Source organism: Larimichthys crocea, chromosome VIII, assembly GCF_000972845.2.
Source record: "Larimichthys crocea isolate SSNF chromosome VIII, L_crocea_2.0, whole genome shotgun sequence".
NCBI classification, from domain to species: domain Eukaryota; kingdom Metazoa; phylum Chordata; class Actinopteri; family Sciaenidae; genus Larimichthys; species Larimichthys crocea.
The window spans coordinates 8,102,719-8,130,600 of NC_040018.1; the positions used below are offsets into that span (position 1 = coordinate 8,102,719).

The window sequence follows — 27,882 nt, forward strand, 5'->3', positions numbered from 1 at the left end:
TCCCCAGTTACACTGAGATTTACTTTAATGTCAGACTGAGGTCTAAGCAGGGAGAACTGATGTAATTCACGACTTGTACGAGTGAACAATTGGGTGTAATCTCTCAGGTTCTTCTTCTCGTTCAGATGCATGTTAGTACAGTCCATCAAAGAGAAATTGGTGTAATTTGTGAAAAAAATAAAAATAAAATACAGCCCCTAGTTTGATGCAAAGCCTTTCCACACCTTACTGTACATACGTGCATACTGTGAGTCCAGGAAACACAAAAGCTTCGATGAACTGACATATATTGTTTGAATCAGCAGTTACTTTAGTGTAGTGGAATATAGCCTCCTGACTGTACTCTTTACAGTACAATACAATACAAACAGTCTCATAATTCTTAAATGATGCAACTTAAAGACCAAACTGACTTCAGAGCTGTAATCGTTTCTCTTTATTTCTACTCTGTATAGTTCATGGGCTAAATATAGTTTAAATCACCAATAGAAAGGAGCCATATTGATATTTATTTTAAAAAAAAGAGTATAACTCTCTTATTGTTTAGGAGGCTGTTGCACAGACAGTCACTCTCATGTCTCATAATTGCGATGCAGTTTGAACTAGATTTTAGCCAGTTCTCTTCCTCTCTCTGTATTCCTATGAGCTATGAGTCAGAGTTGATCTCAAAAACCTCTGGCTCAAAAAGTGTAGAAGGTGAAACATTCAGCCAGTGACCTAATAAGAAGACCTTTGAGGTGTGCCCATTAATATAGCTGTCAGAAATATTCTATAATAGATTATTATATATAATTTAATTTGTTTTATGTACCTTATATCTGGGCTGAGGTGCTTTAATACAGCTGTGAATTACCTACTCTGACACCTTATTCATTTTCAACACGATTAGCAGCAGTGGTGTGCATGGCTGGCGCAGTGGGTGGCTGTGGCCCAGTGCACACACTCATGGGCTCATTATGCCATCGCACAGGTGTAATGGAATGCCCCCCACCCCCAATACACACACACACACACACACATGCACGCATGCACAGACAGACAGGCAGGCAGGCACACATACGAGCCCTTGCATGTACAAACTCAAGAACATGAAAGCTTGCACACAGACTGAATACTGCGGGCCCTCTTTGGCCTCTTCACAAAGCAACTTTTTTTTTTTCCAATGTTGTACAATCTACGCATCCACTACAGTCTTATTATTTCAGGCCCAGGCTGAGGAACCATGCTTCAGTCCCCATATAAGGGAAGACAAGTCTAAAAAAAAAAAAAAAAAAAAAAAAAAAAGGTGTTAAGAGGACTCCCCTCCCTCTCCACTACTCCTGTGTCCTCTATTATTATGAATAGTGGCGCGGTAAGAGAGAAAAGCATATACTCCATTCGAATCTGTTCATGGTTCCTGAAGGACCACTCTCACCAGACGAGGGTCCTTTCCCCCCCACACACACCCTCCCCCTCCCTCTTTTGATTGATATGTGAAATCCGTCTCTCTCCGCAGCTCTAAAGGCAGTCCCTGTGTGTGTCTGAAAGGTGCTCATTGTTGAGTCGAGACCACTTTGTCAAGAAACAATCCTGTTCCCAAGGAAGCTGAGAATGTCTTAAAAAAGATACAGGCCCTTATTGTGTACATTGGGGAACTTTAATTTTGTGTGTGAGGTCATTTTAATCCTGATGAATTTTTATAGTAGCGGTTGTAGTTCAATGGCTAGTCGCCCTAATGCTCTAAAGAAGGAGCAAAATAAAGGAAGAATGGGAAAAGAATAAAAAAACCCACCCACAGGCCTGTTGAAGAATCCTAAACTTAAAGTGTCACAGAGAGCGAGGAGGAAGGGTAGAGGCCTTTGTTTATGGACACATTGGGATGTATTTAAGTTCTACAAAGGAGATCCCCTGAATGGAGGCTTGATTTCTGCTACAAGGTTTAAAAATGCGTGCTCTAAGGATAGATTTGCCACGGGATGGAGTTTGTGTAGGGTAATCTCTTAGGCTACAGAAGCTGATGTGAGGAACCACCCAAGACATCGCCTCTGAACTGATGCCAAGGAGGAAAGGCAACAAGCTTCTAACACGGTCGTGCATCTATGACACCGCTAATGGTATGATTGAGCATTCTTAATTGACATATTGGATTTTTCCCCGACCCCATTTTATCACATTTGACCCAGGTAAACTTTCACGATTGTCAGAGTCTTATTCTTTCTGATAATAGATGGCTAACCTCTCAGACGTCTTCTTTTGTGCAAACTAATGGTCCTGTTTGAGCAAGCAGTTTGTCTTTTCATCTGAGCCGCATGGCTGTTTTTGTTGCTGCTTGGCCCTCTGGCCTTGTGTAGGTTTAGACTGGATGTGAGCCTATTAGGCAGACGAATTGAGAAGAAAACAGCAAGCAGCTGAAATTGCGATCGTCTAAATTGAATAAAGTCACTTGATTTTGAACTTTTTAAAACACTAGATAAACACATAACTTGTTTTTTTTTTTTTTTTTTTTTTTTTTTTTTTTGGTGCACCATCGCGGGAGGCTTTCTCATCACCATTGTGGCTAAATGGAAACTGGATCTTGTTTGAGAAACGGCAGGGTGAGACCAAACAGCGTGATTCATAATGGTTATTTATGTACCATGTAGCTAAGACTCAGCAGGGGGCAAAGGCATGGTCTTTACTAAGTACATGTCTTTCTGCTTAGTTTCTCCTCAGTTGGGCTTGCGGCCTGATAAATATTTCTCATACGGATGCCGAAAATACATCATCTCGATGTTTTTGATCATCCTCAAAATAACGACTGTAGGAGTCTGCGTTCTCGAGCAGAGTGCATTCAGACAAGTTTCACTGGTGCGTCAGATTGCACACAGTTTGGGTTGCCTCTAGTTTAGCGTCGGATGCTCATATTGCCTCCGAATTCTAACAGCTAAAACATAAACACCGCCGCAGACGCTTCTTCCCTCTCTTTCCTCTAACTGTCCTTTATTTCTTCCTCTGCTTTTCCCTCCTCCCTCTTTTCCCTCTGTTCCGAGATGCAGAGATCCAAGTGCGCGATGGTGCATTACTAAGGACACCTGCTCTGTTGATGTGGCCAGGCAGATTGACTGTGTGCTGTGTGAGTGTGTGTGTGTGTGTGTGTGTGTGTTTGTGTGCACGCGTGCATTTATTCATTCATCAATTTTTAGGCTGAGACTGGGACCAAACCTATCAAAATTGTTCTGAAGTGAATTTGTCCATTTCTGCCTGAAATTATGCATAATGGGCTTTTAATTCCGCGCCCTGCGACTGGCCCAAACAGTGCCCCTCTCAAGGTTTGGCACCAGAAATAGTAAGAAACTCCAAACCATGCATGTCATGAAGTGTTAAAAATGATGATGAAGTGTTAGAAAAGATGGCATTTATTAATGTTTTTGAAGCTATTTATTTACAATGAGAATCGAGAAGAAACAGTAAGTAGATACTATTCTGAAAACAACCCCCCCTCCCACACACACACACACACACACGCACACACACACACACACACACACACACACGGTGCCTCCCTCCACTTCTCATTTCATTAATTCTTCAAAAAAGAGAGAAAGTCCTCTTTCCAGAGGGTAAAAATGAACAAAGGAGGGAGAGTTCAATGCCTCGGAGGGCACAATATGTTCTGTTACATTATACTGTACTTTCTCTTTTTGCTCTGGCAGGAGAAAAAGAGTTCTGTTCACATCCCCTCCGAAATCCCCCCCACCCCTGTGCCCTGTTGTACCCCCACTGCACCCCAACCGACATACAAAAAAATTCTTATTCACTTAGTATGTAGGTCACATTACAGTGATGTCTAGCTATTGGACATGGGCTTAGATAACTGTTTGTCGAGTATTAAATGCTTTCGCTGCCTCAGCAGCCTCTGCCACTGGTATTTCTCACACAGCTGTGCAACTGAAAGGAGGCAGCACCGCAGCAAAAAAAAAAAAAAAATCATGTCACATACATACACACACACGTACGCGCACGCACACGCTTTCAACCTCTGACGCTCTTTGTGTGTACTTTAAAAAAAAAAATCCTGTTTGCATAAAACATTCACTTTTCTCGTATAAAAGTGCCTTATGCGAAGTTGAAAACAGGTTTTTTTGAAAGAGACTTAAAGCAGCATCTGTAAAAAGAGGAGCACGCTGCGGTGAATAGGAGGTAAACCCATTGACCTGAGGTGCTAACTCAAGCAGATGAATCTTTGCTTTTCTTTCCTCTTATCCCCTGTTTGCTTTGGGTGACCTTGCACACCGGCTTCGATGTAGTGTGTTCACATAGCACAGGCCTTAATGGCTTAGATAGGCCCCGGCATGGCCAGTACTTTCCACTGAAAACACCCCTCCATGTTCGACCCCGTCCCTCCGAAATTGTACACTCGCTGCTCACTGCAACCGAGCGCGACCTCCGATTTGAAAACAGCCGAGTGGAGGTGCGGGGCACAGGAGGAAATTGCACCTGCTTTTATACCAGCAGGATCCAGGTGAAGAGTGTTTTTCAGTGTTCACTTAAAACAGAAAGGCAGGAGACAAGAGGGGCACGTCTCTGCTGTACATTTTTTTTTTTTTGCCCTCCGTTGTCTTTGCATGAAATGAAAGATGCAAGAAGTGTGTGTGTGTGTGTGTGTGTGTTATCCTCCCCTCCCTCTGTCCTTTGTATGAAATGAGCCCAGATGGTGATTGATTTTTCAAGTGCTGACATCCCTGCTTGAGAAGCACCCCTCCTTTCTACACGCACACATACACACACACACACACACACACACACACACACACCCTTCTTTGTGCCGAGCAAGTGAGGCACACTAACATCTCGGTGCCATCATCATCTTTGTGACTGCCAGCAACCACCATTGATTGACAAAAGTATGCATGCAAACAAATAGACATACACACAGACAACAAGAACACACACACAGTCGTCCAAACACACACGTGCACAGAGCGAATAAAACAAAGTGAAATGTTAGAAATCATAAAGAAAAACAGGCCCCCGTTCTGCTACTGTTAGAACTATTAGTTTATTAACAATTTAGATGATCGACAGAAAATTAATCAACATTTTTGATTTGTCAAGTGAAAAATGCCAACTAGATTCCAGACTTTTCTCAGATTTATGTCATTATATGTTTGATTTAGATTTATTTTGACATTAGATTGAATACTTTTGGCTGGATGTAACAAGTAATTTGATAGTGGCACTCTGGAAAGCTGTCACAGGCATCTTTTTTTTTGTACTTTCTGACAGTTTGACTAAACAGATCCATCAATTAATCAAAGAGATTACTGCCAGATTAATCCATAATGGAAATTATTGTTAATAATTACAGCCCTGGACTCAAAACAGTAGCCTTTTGAAAACATCACCATGTTTGAGGAGGAGAAAAAGAGACGTGAGTTGTGCTTTTGTGTCAGGTATTTGCGACGAATTCCATTTAATCACAGCTTAAACGTGCAAAAAAAGGTGAATAAACCTCAGGCCAAAGGGTGTGATAAAGGTCATAGATGGATGACCTTGTAAGAAGAAGAGAGAACAACAGATAACAGCAAAAGAAAAATAGCGATTGAATCGACTTGAGGGGAATTTTTCAACAGTGAGAGAGAGACATAGAGCAATGGTAGGCGAGGACGGGGTAAAGTGACAGAGCTGTACGCCACAGCAGCCCCATTGAGTTAAAGTGGCTGTGTGGCTAAATGATGTCATTGGCTAACTAGGCGTTCTCAGGCCATTGCCTCTGTTTGCGTGACTAAATACATACAATTAAGGCCTAGGCACTTCTCAATCTCTGTGAACTCATTGTTATCCCCGGGTTCAAGTGCACTGATAATGGGGGCCAGAGGAAAACAGGCGTAGCAGCGAGCGAGACAGAGAGCTGGTGGGTAAAATAGACATCTCATTATTAGTGGCATTCTCTTTCACCCCAACAGCGCTACTAAAGCCTTGCTCACTCATCTGTCCCTTGTTTTTTTTCTTTCTTGCCTGTTTTCTTTTTTTCCCCCCTCGGTTCTTTTCCTCCCTTTCGCTTTTCGATTTTTCTTTCTCGTACCTTTTTTTCTTAATGCGATTTGCAAACATTTTTCCCCACTTCATTCTTTCCACCTCTTTCTGTTGCCGTGTCTCTCACCACTCTTCTCCTTTGTTACGTGAGGATGCTTTTGTGCGAGCAGCGTTCGCTCCCATACAGTGGCTCGTTTTCGCATAGGGGCTTGAGCGTGACACACACCTTTTTACCAGTGTAAACACCCCCCTAATGCCACCTCTGAATGCATCATTAGTCGGTTAGGCTGCTGTGAAAGTGGTAGGACAGTGGACGGGCAGACAAACCAAGAGGAAATAACTCTGTCTAAAGCAATTGTGATTTTTTTTCTTCCTCCTCCCCTGCATTACCCCCTCCATCCCGTCCTCGACCCTCCTCTGCAACGTACTTATAAATCTTGAAGTTCGAATGCTTCACGGACTGTGGAAAGTTTGTGTCTGCTTTTGTGAGTTTTTTTCTCTTTTAATTTTTGTCATGCATGTCTATTTTTGGTTGAAAGCTTTAAGAGGAAAGCTACTGATGATGTTAAATTTCAGTTAATGACTTCACTTCACTGGCCCTTATTATTTTTGACTTCAGTTTCTGTTCCTGTTGGCTGCAGTGCTGGGAGAAACTGAAGAGCAGCTGCAGCAACTTTGACAATATTGAAATCTAAAAGACAAAAAAAAACAAAAAACAAATTCATTCATAAAGGAGTGGCGGTCACGTTATGCTCCCCCTCCCATGACACACGCATACACGGGCACACACAGGGGGACACACACACACACACACACACACACACACCAGACTGAGTGTAATCGTCTAAAGCGAGACTTCCCTGATGGCCTCGACACTTGACAGTGATGCCCTCAAGTCTCGGAGAAAACTCTGTAACTGGAGAACGATTGCTTCTGTCTGTCTTGAGTAACTGGATCACCATGCCGTCCTCCCTGCCCACAGGCACACACACACACACACACACACACACACACACACACACACAATCACTGTTACACACTAATACACACACACACCAGCAACACAAACACGTAGATATTCTTTCACGAAGACACACACGGGCAGATTTACAGATAGATACTACCAACTGGAGAGGAACGGAAGTACGCTCGCGCGCAGAAAACAGCCAGCGTGCACGACTGTGTGTGTGACAAGAGGTGTGTTCAGGGCGCGTCGGGGAGGGCGGCGCGTTCTCCTCCAGTCGGCGGCGGGGCGCGGTAGCCTAGGTAAATGGATCTTATTTAGCGACGCGTCAACACGTGTAAGGGGGCTTACGGCTCATTACTCTGGGCCCGATCCTCTCTGCTCACCCACTGATGGATGGCAGGGGCTGCTGGGAGGAGGTGCAGGTAGGGGGGGAGCGGGATGGACATCGACCCTTCCCGCCTCCCTTCCTCCCTCCTTACCTTCCTTGCTTTCACTATTCCTCTCCTCACTTTGCTCCTTTTTTTTTTTCTCGCTTTGAAATGTAATTTTCATCTCATTTCATATTTATCTTTTCTATAAACTGACACAGGAAACACTCAATAAAGAGTAAACTGGAAGCAATTCATGGAACCTATTTGCAGATCTGAACACGTCTCGGGTCTTTCCTGGGAGAAATAGAATAGTACTTTTTTTTTATTCTGCTTTATGCTAACCAAACAACCAAACACACAATGAAGAACATTATGAGAACAAGTACTGAATGCTGCATTATACAATAGGCCTTTTTCACCACTGACATTTTGACATGTCACGGTAGGAAAAGCACAGGTGTAATAAAATGAATGATGGCTGAATTCAATTTAGCTGCTTCAGTTTCAGGGTCATGGTGTTGTGCCGGCTGGTTTACTGTCATACTGTGATGACTTACTATGTCTCTCCTCTAAGAATACCGGCATCTAAGGATAGAGGTTGTCAAATGTTGTACTCGGAGGCAAATTTGTGGTTTGAGCCTGTCGAAGGCTTCATGCTGAAAACACATCAGCAGATGTCTCTATCTATCTATCTATCTATCTATCTATCTATCTATCTATCTATGAAGTTTTGATGGAACTGATGCTGGCAGCACCACCTGTCACACACATCATGACACTAAGCTGAATCTAAAAACCCCATCCAGAGCTCACGCTGCCAGTACTTTCTCATAGGATGCCGGTGGTTTGTAATCACTGTGTGCAGACACAAGAGCGAGGCGAGATGGATTTGTGATCTTGCGAGTCCAGCTGCCTCACAAGGTTACCTACTGTCAGGGTTACAATTCTCTTTGAGGAGAACGAAGAATGAGAAAGGACAAAGTTTGGAAGTTTCGTATGACGTTTGTAAGACACCTCTATCTTTTCAGTAACACAGGAATGTAAGATTCAGTTATGTTAGTAATAAGTAGTAGTAGTAGTAGTAGTAGTAGTAGTAGTAGTAGTAGTAGTGTGTGTGTGTGTGTGTGTGTGTGTGTGTGTGTGTGTGTGGACACACATTGGAAGAAGAACCACAAACAGTAATTACACATTCCTCAAGAGCATATTGAGACCCGACTCAAAAGATAAGTTGAGAGAGTGCAGGTTGAGTGCGTAACTTTCTTTTTTTATGTTTATAATTTGTGGGAAACAAACACATTGATGCACATCATCATATACTGTAGTAGAAAGTTTGACCCTCCGTACCTGATGTTCTTCATCATATAGTAGAAAGTTTGACCCTCCGTACCTGATGTTCTTCATCATATAGTAGAAAGTTTGACCCTCCATACCAGGTGTGATTGGCTCAGTAACTGCTACATTTTAGGTCAGGACTGCTGCTTTCTAACTCTCTACTTGATTCTTCTGTATGTGGTGAACTTTTAAACCCTTACATTAGCTCCCTGACACCTAATTGTTACCAGCACACAAACCTACACTATAAACGTCTCAACCATGACACACAGTTACCACACACACACACACACACACTGCTTCCAAAGCACTGAGTCAAGTCCCTCTCTCTTAAGCTCGTAGAGCATTCCTCTCATTCATGGAAGCAGGGCCCTCCTAGTGAAGCGCTTAATTGGCTGCAGATTGCTCTTTAACCTCAGGGTTATACCACACACACGCACGCATACGCACACACACACACACAAACATGGTGCACGCACACATAGACAGAGACAAACACATGCGCACGCACACACCATTTGTTCAGGCTGTTAAAGCCTTAAGGGAAATGGAGTGTGGTTTTTACAACTCAGTGGGGAGGTCAAAGGTCAACAGATTTGTAACAATCTCTAAGGATCTGTCAGTCAAGGCTAAGATGCCAAGGCAACTACCGCACACACACACACACACACACACACACACACACATATTTGGATGCTTACTGTTGTCTCAGAGTGTGTCTTGTTGGTTGTTTTTCTTCTTCTACTCTCCGCCGTGTGTGGTAGAATTACACAATGGATGGGAGAGTTTGTAATGCAGTCTGGTCAAACGCGCCGGATTGGATCACATGACTTTAGAGTTGCCTCAGCCAGTTTTTGGTCTTGCCCGTCACCTCTGTGCGTTTAGCCCAAGTGGGACACCTCAGTCCCAGAGCTATCCATTTTAGCCCTACGCCCAACGGGGCTGGCTATGACAGTTCGGACCTTGAGTTCACATGTGTGTCCGTGTGCCTACCCAACTGTACTCATGTCATACTGTCATTGAGATCAAACTGTGGCTGCAGACAAAGAGGAATTTGGTTTTGCAAGCTTTATAAAAATGAGTCTTTATCAAAGCTGGGAGAATTTCGAATCAAGATATGCAGATTCTCGTCTTTGTTTGGACATTTGTGTAATCAAATGGTAATGGTGTTGGGCATTTCTGACATATGTCCTAATTTGTAATGTAATTTGGATATTTCTCGCATTGTTTTTTTTGTTTGTTTCTGCGCGCGTTGATGCGTGGGCGTGTTATTCTCTTCTCTCACTACTCCCTATTGTTTATGATACACAACGAATATGCTTTTCCTACATGACTCACTCTGCTCTTCCAAAAGAATTAAGATCTGTGTGTTTCTCTTCCCAAATTAGCTTTTACACTTTTATCCCAGCGCACGAGGGAACTTACTGCTAACGTGATTGTGTACGACGGAGAAAGAACGAGAGGGAGAGATTGAAAAAAAAGGAGAGACAGGGAGAGAGAGAGAGAAAAAAAAGGGGTGTGTGGGGGGGTATTAGTTATTTGAAGCTGTGAGTCACTTAACATTTAAATGCTGTTTTTTTGATGAGCTTATACTGCTGTAGGAAAAAAAAGAAAAGAAAGAAAACAACAGCATAATTTATGGCATCCAGACATGTGATTTCATGATAGGTTGCAAAGAGAAACAGTTAAGAATAATTTTTTGTAAAGGAACAAAGGACCCTGGTAGAGACTCAGTCATGCCTGCCAGTCCTTCCATTGTACAGGCTTATGAATGATTAAGCTACTGTAGCAACAAGGGCAGATCACATTACAGACGCCATTTTGTTAGTTCCCCCTGCAATCTTTCATATCTCCACCAGTCGTTTACCAGATTTATTCCAAACAGGATAGTGATGGTGTGTGTATTTATGTATGTCTGTGTGTGTGTGTGTGTGTGTGAGAGGTGGGTGTGTGTGTGTGTGGGGGGGGTGCAGGCAGGGTGGCATGCTCAGAGTCAATGCCACAAATTGTTGTTAGATGCAGGTCTCCGTCTGCCATGCGTTTTGGACAGGAAGGTAACGTGATTGGCTTTGTTCAGTCTTCCTGGCAGCCAACACCAGCTGACATCTGTTCCCTCCTAACCACTCAGACTTATCTCCATCAGGGAACACACACACACACACAAACAGGCACACACACACACAAACAGACACACACATACAGACAGGCACACGCTGTCACACAGAACAGACACGTGCACACACACACACCGATTCACACGGTCATACACACAACCATATTTTGTGCACGTGAGAGTAAAAAAAAAAAAAAAAAAAAAAGCACATGCACACTCGCACTTTCGCGCACGTGGGCTAATTTTGTGATAATGGAGAGTTCAGCGTGCCAACTGTATGTGGGTAGCAAATAAATGAATTCACATATGTATAAAACGCTACAGAACGGACCACGAAACAGATCGCAGAGTAATACACAAACATCGGAATATACAGACGCACACACAGCATGTGGAGAGTGTGCATGTATTATCAAATGAACAGAATCTACATTGTATTGAAATTATTGTGCAGATAGAACCAAACTGGCATTAGTTGGGAAAGAGGGGAGAAAGTGGCTGATTTGCTTATGCATTCGGGGCTGATTGTGGCGGTGCTGCAAATCTTATTGCATTGCTAATTTATATTATTGGCGGCTGAGTCCCTGGCACAGAGGCCTGGGCGTATATCTTAGACATGTGGAATCTGAAGGCAGAGTGGCATGAACATTTTCCGGGTAGACGAATTAGGAATTTCAGTCAGTTTTGCCTCTCTTGAGCAAATAACCGTCTGCACAACTTGCCTGGTGTATGAAGGACTGCCTTTTTTCCCCCCGTCTGAGATGACAAGATGAAAAAAAAAAAAAAAAGTGAGAAGGGCGGGGGGGGGAAAAAAAAAAAAAAAAAAAAGGACAGAGGTCTGCGTGTGAGAGGGGGAGGCTGTTTGAAATTAGCCCTCCACTCTGGGGTCCTGGGAAATGAATGTGACACGTCCAAATTTGGTGTTTTTGTTGCAATTACCAGAAAACACCAGATGAATTCTTTGCAAGCCATGTGTGCTGGTTTGTGTATGCATGAGTGTGTGTGTGTGTGTATGGTGAACATGTACACATATGGATGTGTGAGCATGTATGTGGGTGCGTGTTTGTGTGCGTGTGTGTGTGTGTGTGTGTGTGAGCAGGTGGCGGGCATATTTGAAGATGACAGTAGGGGTCTGACCCATGCCAGGCCCAATAAAGCGGCCTTGTGATGGAGCTTATGTGACACACCATCCCTAGGGCTCTGAGGTCTTTTTCTCTCTTAACACACATGTGCACGACACACACACACACACACACACGCAGTCCCTCATTTCCCTAGTGGTGCTTCCCGTCAGATAGCGAAGGCGGCACTCTGATTGCTGCAGTACGTGCGTGAGGCCTGCGTGTCGTCTAATGATGACACGCACCATACACTCAGCACTAGCACTAACGCTATTGATCCAAGTCGTCACCTCTGCATTTGGTACACCAACTCATGTTTCCAGTTGTAACAGCCACCTACGCCTGTTTTGAAATGTTGTGAGCGCTGCTTTCACTTGTAGAGTCGAGCTGAATCATTTGGAGCCAGTCAGTGTTGTGCGTCACACTAAACTAGAAAAACCACAGCAGAGTACACAAGAAGGCTCATGCACAATCATAAGATAATGACATTTGAAAAAACGCCGTCTCTGAAAAGTTTAAACCAGACTCCAGATTCTTGGTTTGGAGTAGAGAAATCTGCAGCTGAGAGATTACTTCCTAAATATGCAATATTTCCTCCATATTGTAATGATGGAGAGTTTTTTTTTTAATCTGTCTGCACGCGATAACCTTTGAGAACAGTGGAACATATCTTTGATTTTACACTTTTATCACAGCATTTTATAGCCTCAGAACTCAAACAGGTTTAGAGACGGGCCTGCTGAACGTGCCGTCTGTGAATACGGCCATAAGGCTAACATGAGGAAGAGAAGTTCCATCATAGATTAGCTTGACAGTAATGCTGTGAGGCAGACGCAACTGTTTCTAAGACAGAGAAGAAAACAGGTTGGGATGTTACCTGTCAGGCAGACAAAAATCCATCTCATCTCATCCCCTCTGATGCTCTGTCTCACTTTCTCTCTCTCTTTGGTTGTGCTGTTGGGAGCGCTTTCATCAGGCGAGGATAGAGCACTGGCTTTTTGTGAGTGTGTGGTTACAATAAATAGAGAGAGACCTTGACACCTTACAGGTGCATATGGCAGCTTCACACCTTGCCGGCTAAAATGGCAGCTGCAGACAGAGAGGTAATTACGGGAGAACTGCTTTAGTACTCGGCATACCTGTAATCTGTTGTCGGTGAATGACTTACCGCGTGTCAAGTATCGTGACCAAAGGATATAAAAGGTGGAGAGAGTTTTAGAGTTTTTAGAGTTTTAGTGTTTTTTAGAGAACATTTGGTAAAAAAAAATAAAATTCTAACAACATGAATATTTCAGTTCGTTGGCTTGGATGCAAATTGAACTGTGCCTCAGTTTTGGTGTCCATCAGTTCGTCAACGTTGGGTGGTTAAATTGCATGAGCAAATAAATTTGCTGAGAAGAAGTATTGTATGGCCAGACTTGGCCTGCTTTTCTTTCTTTCTTGTCTTTCTAATCCTCTTACATTTGGTCAAGAGATTTGGCATTGCCCATCATTATTTGGCCAGCATACATGAATTAGATTCTTGTTGTTGATTTCAAAGCTTCAAAATGTTTTTTTTTTTTTATCATTTAAACTCTTACTGTAAGTAAATTAAGTCTTGTATGTCGAGATCAATGCGCTCCTCCGGATGAAGAGAGGCAGCTCAGAATACAAAGAGGAGGGAAAAGTAGGAAAGAATCGAGGGAGGCAGAAACTTTTTTTATGTTTTGCTGATCTGGTCTTTCGGTTGCGGCCGCCGCATCTCATTTGTTACCACAATAAACCAGACTAATACAAGTAACCCTGGTGCATTTGCACATGTTTTTTCAGCAGCGCAACTGGAAAACAGGACCTGCAAGATAACATCAGCTGACTGACTGTGTGTGGTATGCATGCATGCACACATTGCTGTTGCAACCATCAATTTTTTTTTATCATTCAGGCGTTCTCGATGTCTAAAACACGGCTTATGTCATTTCATACCTGAAACACGGGGGCTGAGCGCAAGGTCAGATTTCTCACCCGCTTCTTCCCTCGTTGTTTTTGTCTCTCATGATGATAGGATATCATAGAGGGATTATTAATTAATAAATACATTTCAGTTTAAGTTACAAGTTGCAGTCTGTGAATTTTGGCTCAGAGGCTTTACATATTTGCACTTTGTTGTTTGTCTCCGAGCACTTCTAGAGAGGTAATGTGGTAAATGATGTCAAGCAAACTAATGTGTGAGCATGGAAGAAGTCTAGAGTTGGAGAAAAGACATTTTCAGTCTGAGGGTGTGAGTGTAAGGCTCTAATGTAGCTAAATAAAGAGCTAGCCTGATAATGGCATTCACCGATCAATATACACTGGTGTGGAGTCGGCTATAGCCAAGATAAAAGCTTTAACTAACAGATGAGACATCAGATAAGGAATAAAATCTGTCTATTCCAATATCAAAATAACAATTAGCAGTCATTGTTCCTGATAAGATGAAAGCTACCCGGTCACATGACATAAATCACCATTTCCATGGCCTTTGATGGATACGGTGGTGACACAGCGAGAAAGAGAGAGACAGCTAGGGGGGGAGACATTAGCAATCAGGCAACAATCTGGCATCTGAGTGTCAGTCCAATATAGAAGGGCACGTGTGCAATCACAGCACATACGCATGTCACATCACATGTACTTTTAAAAAAAGAGCAATGAGTCCGGACTGATAGGATGGTAACCAAAAAACAAGCAACCACAAAGCATGCCAACAAATGACTGTGAGCTGTGTTTCTGTCTTTATGTCTTCCTTTATACGTTCCTTTATTTGTCTTGCTAATAAAAGAATTATTTAAACATGAATCTTGTATTTTATATGGAGTGTGCGGGGAGAGTAAAAGTGGAAACTAAAACACAGTGAGGAAGATGGGTAGCTCTGTGTAGCAATTGTATGAGAAACCCATTACTGCTGCCTTGCCCCAGTTTGAATTGAACCCTGGTTTTTCTTTTTTTTTTTCCATTTTGTGCATAAAACTCTCACTCAGCATGTTTAAAGTTATATTAACATCTCTCGAGATCTTCCCCCTTTTTTTTCCTGAAGGATTTATTCTCCTCAATTTATTAGACTTCAGCAAATTGTAAGTGATCTTTAGAGCCAGCCTTGTACTCAGAGTATTTGGATAGTCATTTTACATTTTAATATTACCTAAAGACTCGCACAGAACTGCGGCTTCATGTCACCTAAAAAAATGCTCAAGAAGGATTACAAAATTAGAATCACACTTCCCCAACGTCTGAAACGTGTCTGTCGCTCCATCTCTCCCCCTCTAAGCTCTCTCGGTGAAAAAGTGTGAACTAACAAGCGTCCAGCAGCTTGTAACACAAAGGGCCATCTACACATGTTATTCAAGAGAAGCGGTGGAGTCTGGCCAGGCACTGCTGTTAAAAAGAGTGAGTGAGAGGAGGGAGAGTGAGTAAGCAAAGCTGTATAGTGATTTGCCATTTATAATTGGCCTGCAATGGTAGATGGTGGCTGGCAAGGACTGCTTTTTTCTTTTTTTTTAAAAAACACAATCTGTGCCTGCGGTCGGGGCGATGCATCGCTAATGACAGAAAGCCAGAGTGGTGTGGAAGCACAACAGCGCCTGGTGGCTACAAGGCCAGCACTCGCAAATATGTTCACAATACGATTTCAGATAGATGGATACAGTAGATGATGTTTCATGGGAACGGATCATAGAATTGTCTGTACTTTCTATTTCAAGTGCTTATTTTCACAAGTGAAAAATCGTGGGCAAAAGTCACGTTGCACATTAAGGACATTAAATACTATGCCAAATGCTTTATTTATCCACGGAGCTCTGTGCGCTTTACCAGTAACACTCTGCTCGTACTCTTCCACACAGCCTCACTGGTAGCTGCCCATTAAAAACACTGAAGCAGCTGGAGGTGAAGGTCTTAGAGGACCGACACGAAAATTAGAGCGCAGAGGTACATTTTGGACAATCCCATCAAAAAAAAAAAAAAAAAAACGGATCCGTGGACACTCAGTCGGAAATAGACCAGGGGATTATTGCACCCAATTCAAAATGTGGTCGACCCAAACAGACACGCGATATGCGGCCATTTAACGAGCAGCCTCGGACGAAGAGAGGAGCTAAGGTTCTCCGAATTAAAGAAAAAGGATGATCAGAAGGAAAAGGCAACCAGGCAAACAGATGTAAGCTCTCTCAGTCCAACAGGAGCTCGACAAAGTCAACCTCATGCTGTTCCACATGCACATCAGCATACATCTCTGAATACACCTGGGTGTCTGACTTGGTGAGCCCCTATCAGGTAGACAAAGGAAAGATTGATTGATCTTGTGATGAACCTTCTAAGCATCTTAACAATAACTACATGGTTATTGTTGTAGCACAGTTTCAGTCACTGTCAAATAAAGCCAACATTTATGAACCCACCCCAACCTCTTTCATCTGGACTTTGTGGCTCTATAACCAGTGTCACACCATTTATTCTTGTAAGTATATAAGTATGGTTGCAGATGAAATGATTCGTCATTTGAACATGCACATCTTTTGGAATGAATGTCCATTTGGATATTCTTCATATAAGGCACAGATCTGAGGCTGATTACGAAGTTACTTGGACCCTGCCCTGACTAGCATAGCTGGTCGGGCTCTTGGTTACTAAATGGTCCTGAGGGAAGGCAGAATATTCTTCTCTGAATTTCCCCCACCCATTTTATCCAGCCTTTCAGTTTGGAGAATCAAACCAACAACCGTACACAAAAACCTCCCGTCTAATCTGCAGATTACACCCCCACCCCTCACACTGCAGGGGAGGGACTCATGGGCAGACAGAACAAGACCCAGATGCCCCAGCCGTGGATAAGGTTTTTTTTTTTTTTTTGATAAAGAACCCCTACCACCACCACCACCACCACCTCACCCCCCGTTCATCCCCTCTCCTTCCCGATGCCTCCTCCATAAACAATGAAAAGTTAATGAAGAGGTAACTTAATGATGTAATGAATATAGCGGAGCCCAAGGTCAAAGCTGGCTACAGTCTGGGGCTGGGCACAAGACAGGGCCAGGTGATAACACATGGTTTTATATGGCTCTCACTCTCTCTCTCTCTCTTTCACTCACACACAATCACAGACACACACACACAGTCTCAGTATTCCTGTAGATGTACGTAGATCGATTATTTGTCAGCTGGCATTGAGAGGACAATCTCTGCTTTTTAATTGTCTGCAGAAATATTCTTTACGGCTTAAACGTACATGCGTGTAAATGGCTACATACTTATATATATAGAGTGTTTTTGTCCAAAGCAAAGTTTTTACTGCTTGTTCACCCGCAGGCACACTGATGTCGGCGAGCTCCCAAACAGGATGCCGGCTTGACCATTGGGAGAAATTTAAGGGTGCCTTGTGTCCAAAAGGAAATCAAACCGCCAATACTGTGATCAGTGGACGACCCTCTCTACCTCCTGAGCCACTTTTGTGTGTGGAATTCTTTGTGTTGATAGAGGGAGGTGTGTACTTGTGTGTGTTGGGATGGGGGAGATGAGAGTGTTTGAAGTGGGTAGTAAGAGCAGAGGGATGTTTATGCATGTTTTTAAGTTTGTGCGTGCATTTGCAGCTGTGTGTGTTTGTGGCTTTTACATTCTTTCCCGCGTGCATGTGTGTGTGTGTGGGTTTGACAGTACAGGGACTTGTTCTGATGTTGAAGCTATGGTGATTAAAAATTGAATAGGTTTGAAAGACACAGCAGAGAGTTTGGCGGAGCCAGGTACGATCGATGAAGCTGTGGTGAATGGCCCCAACCCCTACTTGTTGGGCTGAAGAGCACTTGGAAATGTGTGCTTTTGTGTGTCTGTGTGTGTGTGTGTAAAGAAAGTGTCTGTGGCGTGTGTATATTATGCATTTAAATAGTCAGTAAACCAATTACACTTTAAAAAGACAGTGTTTTCCTCACAGCGCAGCACTTTTACTTTGAGTTTGTTTTACACCAGCCCTGCCACAATGTTAGAAAAGGTCTGGATTTGTGTAAGCATCTGTCTGACAGTGGCTGCTTTTTTTAAAGAAAATGCCAACCCAACAAATCTGATTCATTGGGAAAAGAATGAGTAAAATCATAAGAAGAAGGGGGCAAGGACAGTATAGGAGAAGGAAAGATGATAAGAAAGGAGAGGAGGGGTAGGAGTTCTTAGCACACAGCTTACCCAGCAGCCAGGTGCTCTCTGTCTTCGATCTGTTTGGCCTCCACAGGGCTAAAGAAGTGTCTACATCTCACTTTATCCCCTTATAGCCTCTCACACCACAACATATGGGGGGAGGGGAAGAAGAGGAGACTGAGGAAAGGCTGAATGGAGAGGATGGAGAGGAAGGAAACGGAAGGAAATGAAATTGTTGGCAAGTAGGACAGAAGAAATTAGGGTGGTGGGAGTGAACTAGGATGGGACAGACTGTTGCGCCCAATCACTGAAAGACAAACAACCAATATTTTCTAAGTGCAGGTTAGTTAGAATGCAAACGTTATGCCAAAAGAAGAACTCAACAAGGTAGCTTTGATAACTTACAGTTTTATAATGCTGGCTACCTCCTCCATTCCATTCCATGAATTTCTTTATCCCAAGCAGCTTTAAATGTTTCTTTAAAACTAAACCAAAACACACATTTTCGGGTCAGATGCCATATGTTTAAAGGTTTAGTTAGCATCTTTCAAAGTGGCGTTGTATAAAGTACAAAGTAGCGTATTAGGTGATGGTGGTCGGCACGGCCCCACCTTTGAGAAGTAGCTAAGAAATGCACTGCTGTGGATGAGGCAACAACAACACAATGTGATTTAGCTATATTTTCACAGCTTAATCTTGCCATCAAACAGCCCTTTATGACAAGAAACTAAAGTTTTTAGAACGATCCGTACTCCCTTAAAGGGGCCAGACTCCTTGGACAAAAACAGTTGTTGACCTGCCGCTGCCTCAATCAGTTTGTGTGCGTTACTGTGTGACTTTGGACCCAAACTGACTGTTAGTTGCTTGCAGATCGAGGATGCAGTAAACCAACAACTCCTATGTGCCGTGATGTAAAATGACAGACTGTCTTATAGCAATGGAAAGCAGTGGAAAAAGTCCACACATAGCATACACTTAGACTGACGGTGATTTTTTTTTTAGGTAGATAAAATATGTTTTGTTGCTGCCCCGTGGTTAGCTCCTGGGCTTGTTCTCCTGTCTGCTTCTCCAAACTGGACGTGTGCCAACTGTCATCTACTGTAGATAATATACAGACTATGGATACATACCTCATAAAACCCCAAACTGTTCCTTTAAGTAAAGTGTAGTGCTGCTTTAAGGCACAATGAATAGATGCAGCCTGTTGCAGCAGTGCAGACATTATACAGCTACAGTGAGCATACAGTGAAAAGGCCAGCATGGGTCACGCTGATGGCTTCCTTTCAGAATAAAATCATTTTGCAGATTCCTACTTTCTCACTTGAATCCACGGGGAAAATAAGAATGTTTTTGCATATGTATTTCTCATCATGATGATGTCATCAGGCTTTTTCATACAGTGCAGCTTTTTTTTTTTTCTGGTGGCACTGTAAAGTCCTTTCTCCTCTCTGTGTATACATCTTCACCACTATTAATCATCGAAATGAATGCTAACAACACTAAAAGGCCGATTTAGAACAGCTTGCCCAGGATGACCTGTGTGTGATGGAGATCTGCACTGTAAAGCATTGGCTCTTAATGTGGAGTCCTCCAACAGTTCTCGTTTTACTCTTTAAGATGTTTATGCAATCAGAAGATTTTTTTTTCACATACTATCCAAATTGCCAAGTCCCAAACTAAATAAAAAAAACAGGCCTTTTGTTAACACTGGCTGTTTTTCGGACAAATAGTTTTAATTCGAGTCAGAAAGGTCCAGTAAGAATCTGGTTCGGGGTTTGCTGTGGAAAGTTGGCTGGCATTAAGAGTTAAAAGGTCATATTTCATGTCCCTGTGTAAATGAGATACAAGGTCACCAACAACCAGCAGCCTGCAGTGAAAGTTCTGTTGTTTCAGCACCGTCTCCTATGAATTACATTTATATATAACTAATATGCAGCAGCAAATACGACTTGGCGGTCGCGTAACCGCGAATTCAGTTTTCTCTGAACATAATGAGGAAATGCACATGTCAGTGGGCATGTTCTTGTTATTTATGCAGGATCTGTATGTTGCAAATAAAACATAGTTATGTAGTTGAGATAGATAAGGCTCCTGGTCATGAGGCTGCTGTATGACCAGATGTGGCATATGAATGAAATTTGTAGGAAAATGGAGTGAACATCATACACTTGTTATGTAGTCTGTCCATCCACAGATGCAGCAGATAAAAGGGGAAATAAGGTGCAGATGCTGTCTGGCTGGTGCACGCATCACAGTCAAAACATGACCGTCTAAATAAAAATTTTAAAAAGTTGGTTTTAAAGAGTGCTTGCCTTTCTGCCTGTGTTGCATTGGCAATGTTTGAAGCACTGGTGAAGTGTGACCAACCCTTCCAATGTAACTCATTGATCTTGGCGCTCCGCTTTTCCTGGATATGTATTAAAAAGGAAAATAGTCGAATGTCAGAAGACACAAAATCCATTTGTTTAAGTGTTTTTTGGTGGCTCAGCAGCCTGAAGCGCCGCAGCTATACTTGCTCACAACCTTTGTCATGAGTCATTCTCTCCTCTCACAGTTTTTTCCTGTCAATCTCCGCTAAAAGCAGAATACACTAAACTTAGCTTCCCCCAAGGCAATCTGTGATCCATCTGATCTGCTGGACAGCAGGCATGGTAATGCACTGAAGCTGTATGGCACTGTAAGATATTATATTATAAGCAGGGATACTCTATTATTAGATGATAAGAACAGAATATCTGCTCTGAGTGTTTTATGAAGGTCAAAGAATTGAATCAGAAATATTTCAGCACTGACCTGGACTGCTTTGCATATAATATATATCATCACATGGGCCGCATTCTCATTTTAAACCCCATAATGTAGCCTGAATGTGGTTTTAATATGCACTCATGGTTTGTGTTTATGAGAGACACTCTAACTAAAAATGTGCATAAGACCTCGCAGTGAAGATAAGATGCATGTGCCTTATTGTCTGGATTCAATATACATTTGTCTTCCGGCCCAGTGTCCGTCTCTGTAGTTGCTGATATACAAAGAGGCGAATCAGAAGCACTGCAACGTGTGGAAATGTAGCCGCTAATGTGCTGACAGCTCACACCATGTCGGCCATCCACATTTAAAAACTCCAATGTTAAATATTGTGAAAGCGCTATAGGCCGCCGTCGTACGTTCAGCGAAAGAAATTAGCTCCAGAAATAGACAAAAAAAATGCGGCGGCGTGCTCTGCACATGTGGGCTTTTGATAGGATCCCCATATTGCGCAGTTTGATCTTTTGCATTGATAGCCTGCGAGAAAGGCTTGTGTATGTTGAGCGTCGTGTTAACTCCAGGTCATTTTGACAAGTGTAAACACTCAATCTCCCCCCATCAGATTCCATTAAACCCTGTAAGAACACAAACACACACTCCAAAAAGAAGCCCCCAAGCAGCGGCATTAAACAAGTGCTCTCATTTGGACATAAATAGTGTGATCTTACTCTCATAAATCACTCTGAAATTGTGCATTTGGCCCGGGCAAAGGCTTCAGGTTTGCACACCCCTTCTGTAAACAGGTTCTCTTTCAGACTCTCACAACTTCAGCTTGAGTCTGTAGATGTGTGTGTGTGTGTGTGCAAGGTTGCTGTGCTTGATCCATTTTAAAAGGAGTCTTGCTGTAATCAAAAATAATAACCGCTCAAAGCGTAAACTCTTCCAAAGCCCCCCCTTACACACACACACACACACACACACACACACACACACACACCCTCCCCACCCTCCCCTTGAAGTATGAAATAATATTCTGTGTGTGGGCCCTGGCCGAACGCTGAGAACGCAAACATTTCACAATAAAGTTGTTTAAATAAAGGCCTTGGCATAGATGGCTGGGAGATAGAGGACATGCTGCGTTAATTACAAGCGCCCGTTAAAATAAACCGCCGGTATAAAATATGACTCCCTCCCCTCTCCCATTCTTGGGGATTTGAACCTATAAAATGTCAGCGAGGTGTGTACCTCAGATGTGCTGTTTGGAGACCAAACACAACAGCAGCCCTTCTGGTTGGAGATTGAGAAAGAGAGATAGACAGACAAAGAAAGAAAGAGAGAGAAGGGAAGGAGGGAGTGTCGGGGGGGGGGGCACGATATGCAAAAAAACACAACAGAGCTCTACAATCAACAAAGAAAGCAGTGTTTACTCTGCATTTAAAGACTTATGAATTCTTCTCGCCCCCGCCTTGCCGTTGCGTGGCGTTAACTGAAAGAGAAAATAGCCCAGTTAAGCACCCGGTTTATTATTCTTCAAACTCTTGTCTGAAAAGTAATATGCTTTAAAGGCACAGTAAATGTACTGGTGCTCTCCCCTCTGTATCTGTTTCAGCCTTTCCCCTTACCAAGCGGTATGTATGTGTGTGTGTGTGTGTGTGTGTGTGTGTAAGTGAGTAAAGTTACTTCGCAAAGAGAGAGGCCGAGAGATGGATTATTTTTCCTGAAGCGTGGACTTAAGTTTCTGCTCTCTGCTGCTGGGTGGCCCACTCCTCTTTAGCCGTGTTAACATAAGAATAGAGGGGTGGCCGGGGGGGTGAGGGAGGGGTGGGGTAGCCGGGTAGCTGGTTTAAATTATTCTGCGCCTCCGCTGCTGCATAGCAGGAGCTGTTGTTATCCACTTAGAACATCAGACGATTTGTTCCTTCTCCCTCTCTCTTCTCTCCCTCTCTCAACCCTGTGGGTGTCTTTATTCGGGACCCTTTGTACCAGTGTTATGTTATAACGCCTGTCCCGGCCAGGGTGCACCTTATTCCCCGTCGCTTGTGTGCTGAGTTTAAAATAAAAAAAAAAATTCAGATTGGAAATGTGTTTGTTTTTTGTTTTTTTGCCCTGCTGCAGCTCCATATCTGATTTTAACCCCTTCAAAAAAAAAAAAGAGTCTGATTTTTGTTGTTGCTGTTCGTTGGCAAGGGTGAAGTCCAACTGAGCTAAACTAATCAAGCCCCCCATTCCAGAGAAAGATTCAGCCCCTGTGAGGATTACCTCAAAAATCTAAATATCAAATGTTAACTCTCCGCACCGCGGGCTGTCATCCAAGCTCTGTGACGAGCGCCGTGACGCTTGCAGGCCCAGATGAGGAATGCAGTTATGAAGAGATATTTGTATACATTCAGCCTGCGCCTTGGAAAGCGGAGATGGTGGTTGAGCACAGCTTAAAGACATCTGGATGCGATGAAATGCCATTTGTCTAAACAATCAAGAGTCTTACCAAAGCCACCCAACGTGCGCTGTGCTTTTAGTACATACTTGTGCAATGTGCTTCAACAGAAAGCGTTATTGACAAATATTTCATTGCGACAGCCTCATGAGATCTCAAAACGAGATTTTTTTTTTTTTTTCCTTTGCATCATTCCAGCTTTCTGCTGTAAACATAAAGCATTTGTGACGGCTGTGTACTTGAGGATAGATGAGATGCGATGAAGTTCGTTTTGAAGTGGGGAGGGGAGTGGGGGGTAAAGAGAAAAATAAAACCATGGTGGCATTTCATTAGAACTAAGACTGAGGCAAATCAGTGAGATCGTAATCTAAATGCTTGAATGTAATGCTCATTCTTACTGGAAAAAAAAGGTGAATAATAAGCGCTCATATTTTGTGGTTGACCACCAGCCATCGCTGCAACAAAGCAATTCGGAGAGAGTTTGAATGAACGTCACTTGCAGAAGATACAATAATCAACATGTCGGAATGGAATTCAAGACACAGAATCACAAAGACAAACACCCGGAGAGAGGATGAGGCATCATCTGTCACAAGAAATGCCACACCTATAGATTTATTTCCTCCTTAATTCCATTTAAACAAATGGTCTGGGCAGTCATGGCAGCCAGTGCTCTGACTATGCCAATGGTGTGTGTGTGTGAGTAGTGGCGGTGGAAGTGAAGGGGGCAGGCAGACATGACTGGGATAATAAGCGTCATGGAATCTAATCAGATTTCTAAGAGGAATTGATTGTTGTGAGGCAGCCGGTGCAGGAGTGGGGTTGACAATAAGCTGAAATTTAAGTGTTAATTTTTATGCTAATCCTCTGGCATCTCTGTGTGATGCAATTTGGTCCAGCAGCCCCTCGACTTTGCAGCCGCAGATATGAAATTGTCCCGTGCACAGAGAAAATGTCAGCTTGCCAGACCCTGAAAGCTCGTAATTTATTAGGTATGTTTCTATTAGTATGTGTCACAGTTGTTAGGGAGCCACATGCGCAGGCAGGCAGCCACGCCACGCCACCTTGTTCTCTCCCTCCCTTCGCCTTCTCTTTCTCTATATCTCACTCTTTCTATTCCTCTAACCCCAACTTGCCTGATCCTCCTCTCTCCATCTTATTTTCTCTCTCCGCATTGCCATGCACTTCTTTAGCACACGCGCGCACGTTCGCGCACGCACACGTACAATGGCACACACCATGCTTGTTCTTAAGATGGTCTCGGCTCAGTGGCTGCTACACTGGGGCCTTAATGTATTATCATATATCGGGTGGTCCTTGCCCCCTGGACAAAAGGCTATTTAATACAATTTAATGACATTCCCAAGGTTGGGGGGGGGGGGGGGGGGGGTGGATAGAGGGATAGAGAAGAGAGAATAAAAGAGAGAGGGAGAGAAAAGGGAAAGAGAAGAATAAAAAAAAAAAAAAAAGCAGAGGCCCAGATGAAAATAGCATCTGTGTTTTTCATGGCTCACCCATGCAAACATCGCAGTGTAAAATGCGTGACTTTTTCTCCTCTCCTGCTTCTACCTGCTGAATAAAATGTAGTCGTGAGGCTTCACAGCGGCTTTGTAGTAAAGTATGAAGAGACTTTTAAAATCACTTCCATCTGGTCTTCGGCCCAAGCAGGAAAGTGGAGTACCAATCAACAATGCTACATGGAAATATACTCTATTATACTGGTCCAACAGAAGACAGAGACTCTTAACCTGAACATGTTCATGTTATCAGACCAGGTTTTTGATACTATTCAGTATTTTCCCAGAAGTAACCAATGTATTTACATTCTACTGTAAATATAATATTTTTCATTGTTGCCGGTGACGTCCGCTGGTGCAGTGCACATACAGAGCCAACAAGCTTGATAAATCAAATGAGACATTTGAAATGAACACATTTTGATATTCCACCATGGGACTGAAGAAATAATGTATTAAATTAGGTCTGATATTTGTGTTATTAACACAAAGGGGACACATTGTGTCAGCACCTTTAGCCTCCACCCAGGTAAATATCCACCATCCGCGACCGATGGGTGTGTTCAGGCAAAACACTTCAATTTGTTTTCTGTGTGTTTTCTGTTTAAATATTATCAAGCGTTGTTAACACCAACACGTTTTTAAGAACATTTTTTGCCTTTTCAATGTTTAACCACACAATCTTGCCTGACTTCAAGCCTAAAATCACATAATTATTAGGAGACAGCTTGCTGAGAGCTGTATTAGTAAGAAAACACACTGCTGTGGTTACCACAAGCAACCACAGGTGTCACCTAATCCTCCAGGACTGACATTTTGGTTTAGCCTATAACAATATCCATATTTTTTTTACAGCTGATCGCACAATTTGTATGCAGAATATGAATCTATGAACGGGCACTAGTAACTCTAACTGTCATGTATTAAATATAGCGGAGCACCTCCTCCACGTTGTACTTGATTACAGTATACAGTATATATGTAGTACTTACTTTCCATCACCACCTGTTAGTGAGCAGCATACAGTCAGGTTTGGTAGAGATGCCATCAGTAAAGCATAGCAGAAAAAGAAGCGTGAACAAACAATGGGGTTGAATGATTTTTTTTTCAACTCCCTACAATTCTATTCTATTCTATTCTATTCTATTCTATTCTATTCTATTCTATTTCTATTCTATTCTATTCTATTCTATTCTATTCTATTCTATCTTTAGTCATGTCCCTCTTTATGTTTAAACACTGCTAAAATGGCTGTGCTCCCTGCTCATATGTTGAGTGGTACTAGAAAGCCAGTCAAAACTGTACTCAGTGGGCCCAGAAAACACACTGAAAGGTTTGGATGCAATTCACATATAGGTCAATTAAATGCAACAACATCTGCTCTCTCCCTACCATTTGCATATGGCATTCATATGTTAATGATGTCCCTTGTTTTTTTTTTGTTTTTTTTTTCTGCATGTGTGTATGTGCATGTGTGTTTGTGTGTGCTATTTGTTTCTCTCTCTCTCTCTCTCTCTCTCTGTATTTTTTTTTCCTGTACTTCCTCCCCTCCTCCCATTCTCTTTGTATCGCCAGACAAAAAGAGATGCAGAAAATTTGGATTCATACTTCCCTTTTCGAAAAAAAAAAGAAAAAACAGATACGCCCGTCCTATTTTCACTTCCTCTTGCCTGACGATTAAAGGGGAGGTTAGATGAGTGCCACAGTTGTTCCATTGCCGTGCCCCTGATTTCGACAAGAAGCCCCTTTAACAGCAGAGAAGGCAAGGCCCTCTCTCTTCCCCAAGCAGCTTAATGCCTTATAAATCAATGATGACACAGATGGACTAGCGATAATCTATTTAGAATGCCTCACAGCAAATATTGTTGTGCAGATGATTAGACAGCCAGTTATTTTAACTCAGACCCCTAAACCCAATCTTCCGCTTATCATAATGCTCCTCAGATTTATAGTAGTAATTTGGGATTTGAGATTTTTGCTATTTGAAATAAATTTGTCGAGCAAAAGAGATGTGCAAAATGTAGAAATCAGAAGTGAAATCGAGTGGTGGCAGGGTGTCTCTGTGCATGTGTGTGTGCGAGACGTGTGTGTCTTGGGTGGCATGGGCAGCTTGAGAAACAAAAGACATGAAGAGGTGCTGGTGTCTGTGCCAAGGCCATAATGATAAGGCATGTTTCTTTAAAGCAGGGGGAGACAGACCTTTAGCAGAATTGTATCTCCAGGGCATTTTGTGTGCCTGTGTGTGTGTTTGTGTGCGTGTCTGTGTTAGACAGTCTAGTGACACGAGGGGGGTTAATGGCAATCCAGGGTCTCTGCCCCTTTTCATGGTCGATGGGTCTCAATTTAGCGTGCGAGGGTGGTGAAGAGGAGGAGGAGGAGGAGGAGGAGGAGGAAAAGAAGAGGAGGAGCAGGACGGGAGAAAGAAGAAAAAAAAAGAGCAGAGGAGGAGTGCAAAAATGAAGTGGAGGTTGTCAGACGTGGCAGCTGCTCGGAGGCCCTGATAAATATAAGCCCTTATTGATCGGTTGAAAATGAAAGATCCCCGAGTGGCGTGCAGTATTTAGCTTCTTGTCTGCCTCGCGTCAGCGGTGGCCTTGCCCTGGAGGGATAGATTTTCAGCTGTGCCTCCGGGCACCGCAGCGCGCTGGCTTTGATTTCATCTTTAACCTTTTTCGGCTGCGTTCCCTTGACCTCTGCAGCGTCGCTCGCTGAATTTGTTAGATTTTCATCTTGACATCGACCCCCCCCACTCATCTTCTTTCTTCCTCTTTCCACCCATCACTGTCTTCCTCTTCATGCAGTATCCCCTGTCCATCTTCCTCCTCGCCTCCTCTAGACTATATTTCATTATCACCTCCTCTTCTAATCTTCCCCCTTCCTCTTGTTTCTCTCTCTAGGTGGCCATTCCAGCAAACACTAGTCAGTCAGGAGTGACAGTGAGACGCCACTTGATCCTAACAGACAGGTTGCACTCCAGTATGCAGTTGGAGTGTTAAGGTAAGCTGACACACACACACATGCACATGCACACAAACCTCATACCTTAGCTCGTAGTAAAACATTAAAACTTGGAAGATTTTTCCCACTTTTCCAAACCCTGTACGATATTTTCTTCCCACACTATAATGATAAAAGAACAAGGCACACGCA

General features: G+C 43.0%; 1 protein-coding gene across 5 annotated transcripts in view; it reads left to right on the forward strand.

The window, feature by feature from the left end:
* The window catches only part of znf536 (zinc finger protein 536), a 218,659-nt gene that overhangs the window by 52,157 nt on the left and 138,620 nt on the right, over nt 1-27,882 (forward strand). For all 5 annotated transcript variants that reach the window (XM_027281278.1, XM_027281277.1, XM_027281280.1 and 2 more), the window contains one exon: nt 27,630-27,729. The gene's annotated coding sequence lies outside the window, so the exon portion shown is untranslated. The remainder of the gene's footprint in view (nt 1-27,629; nt 27,730-27,882) is intronic.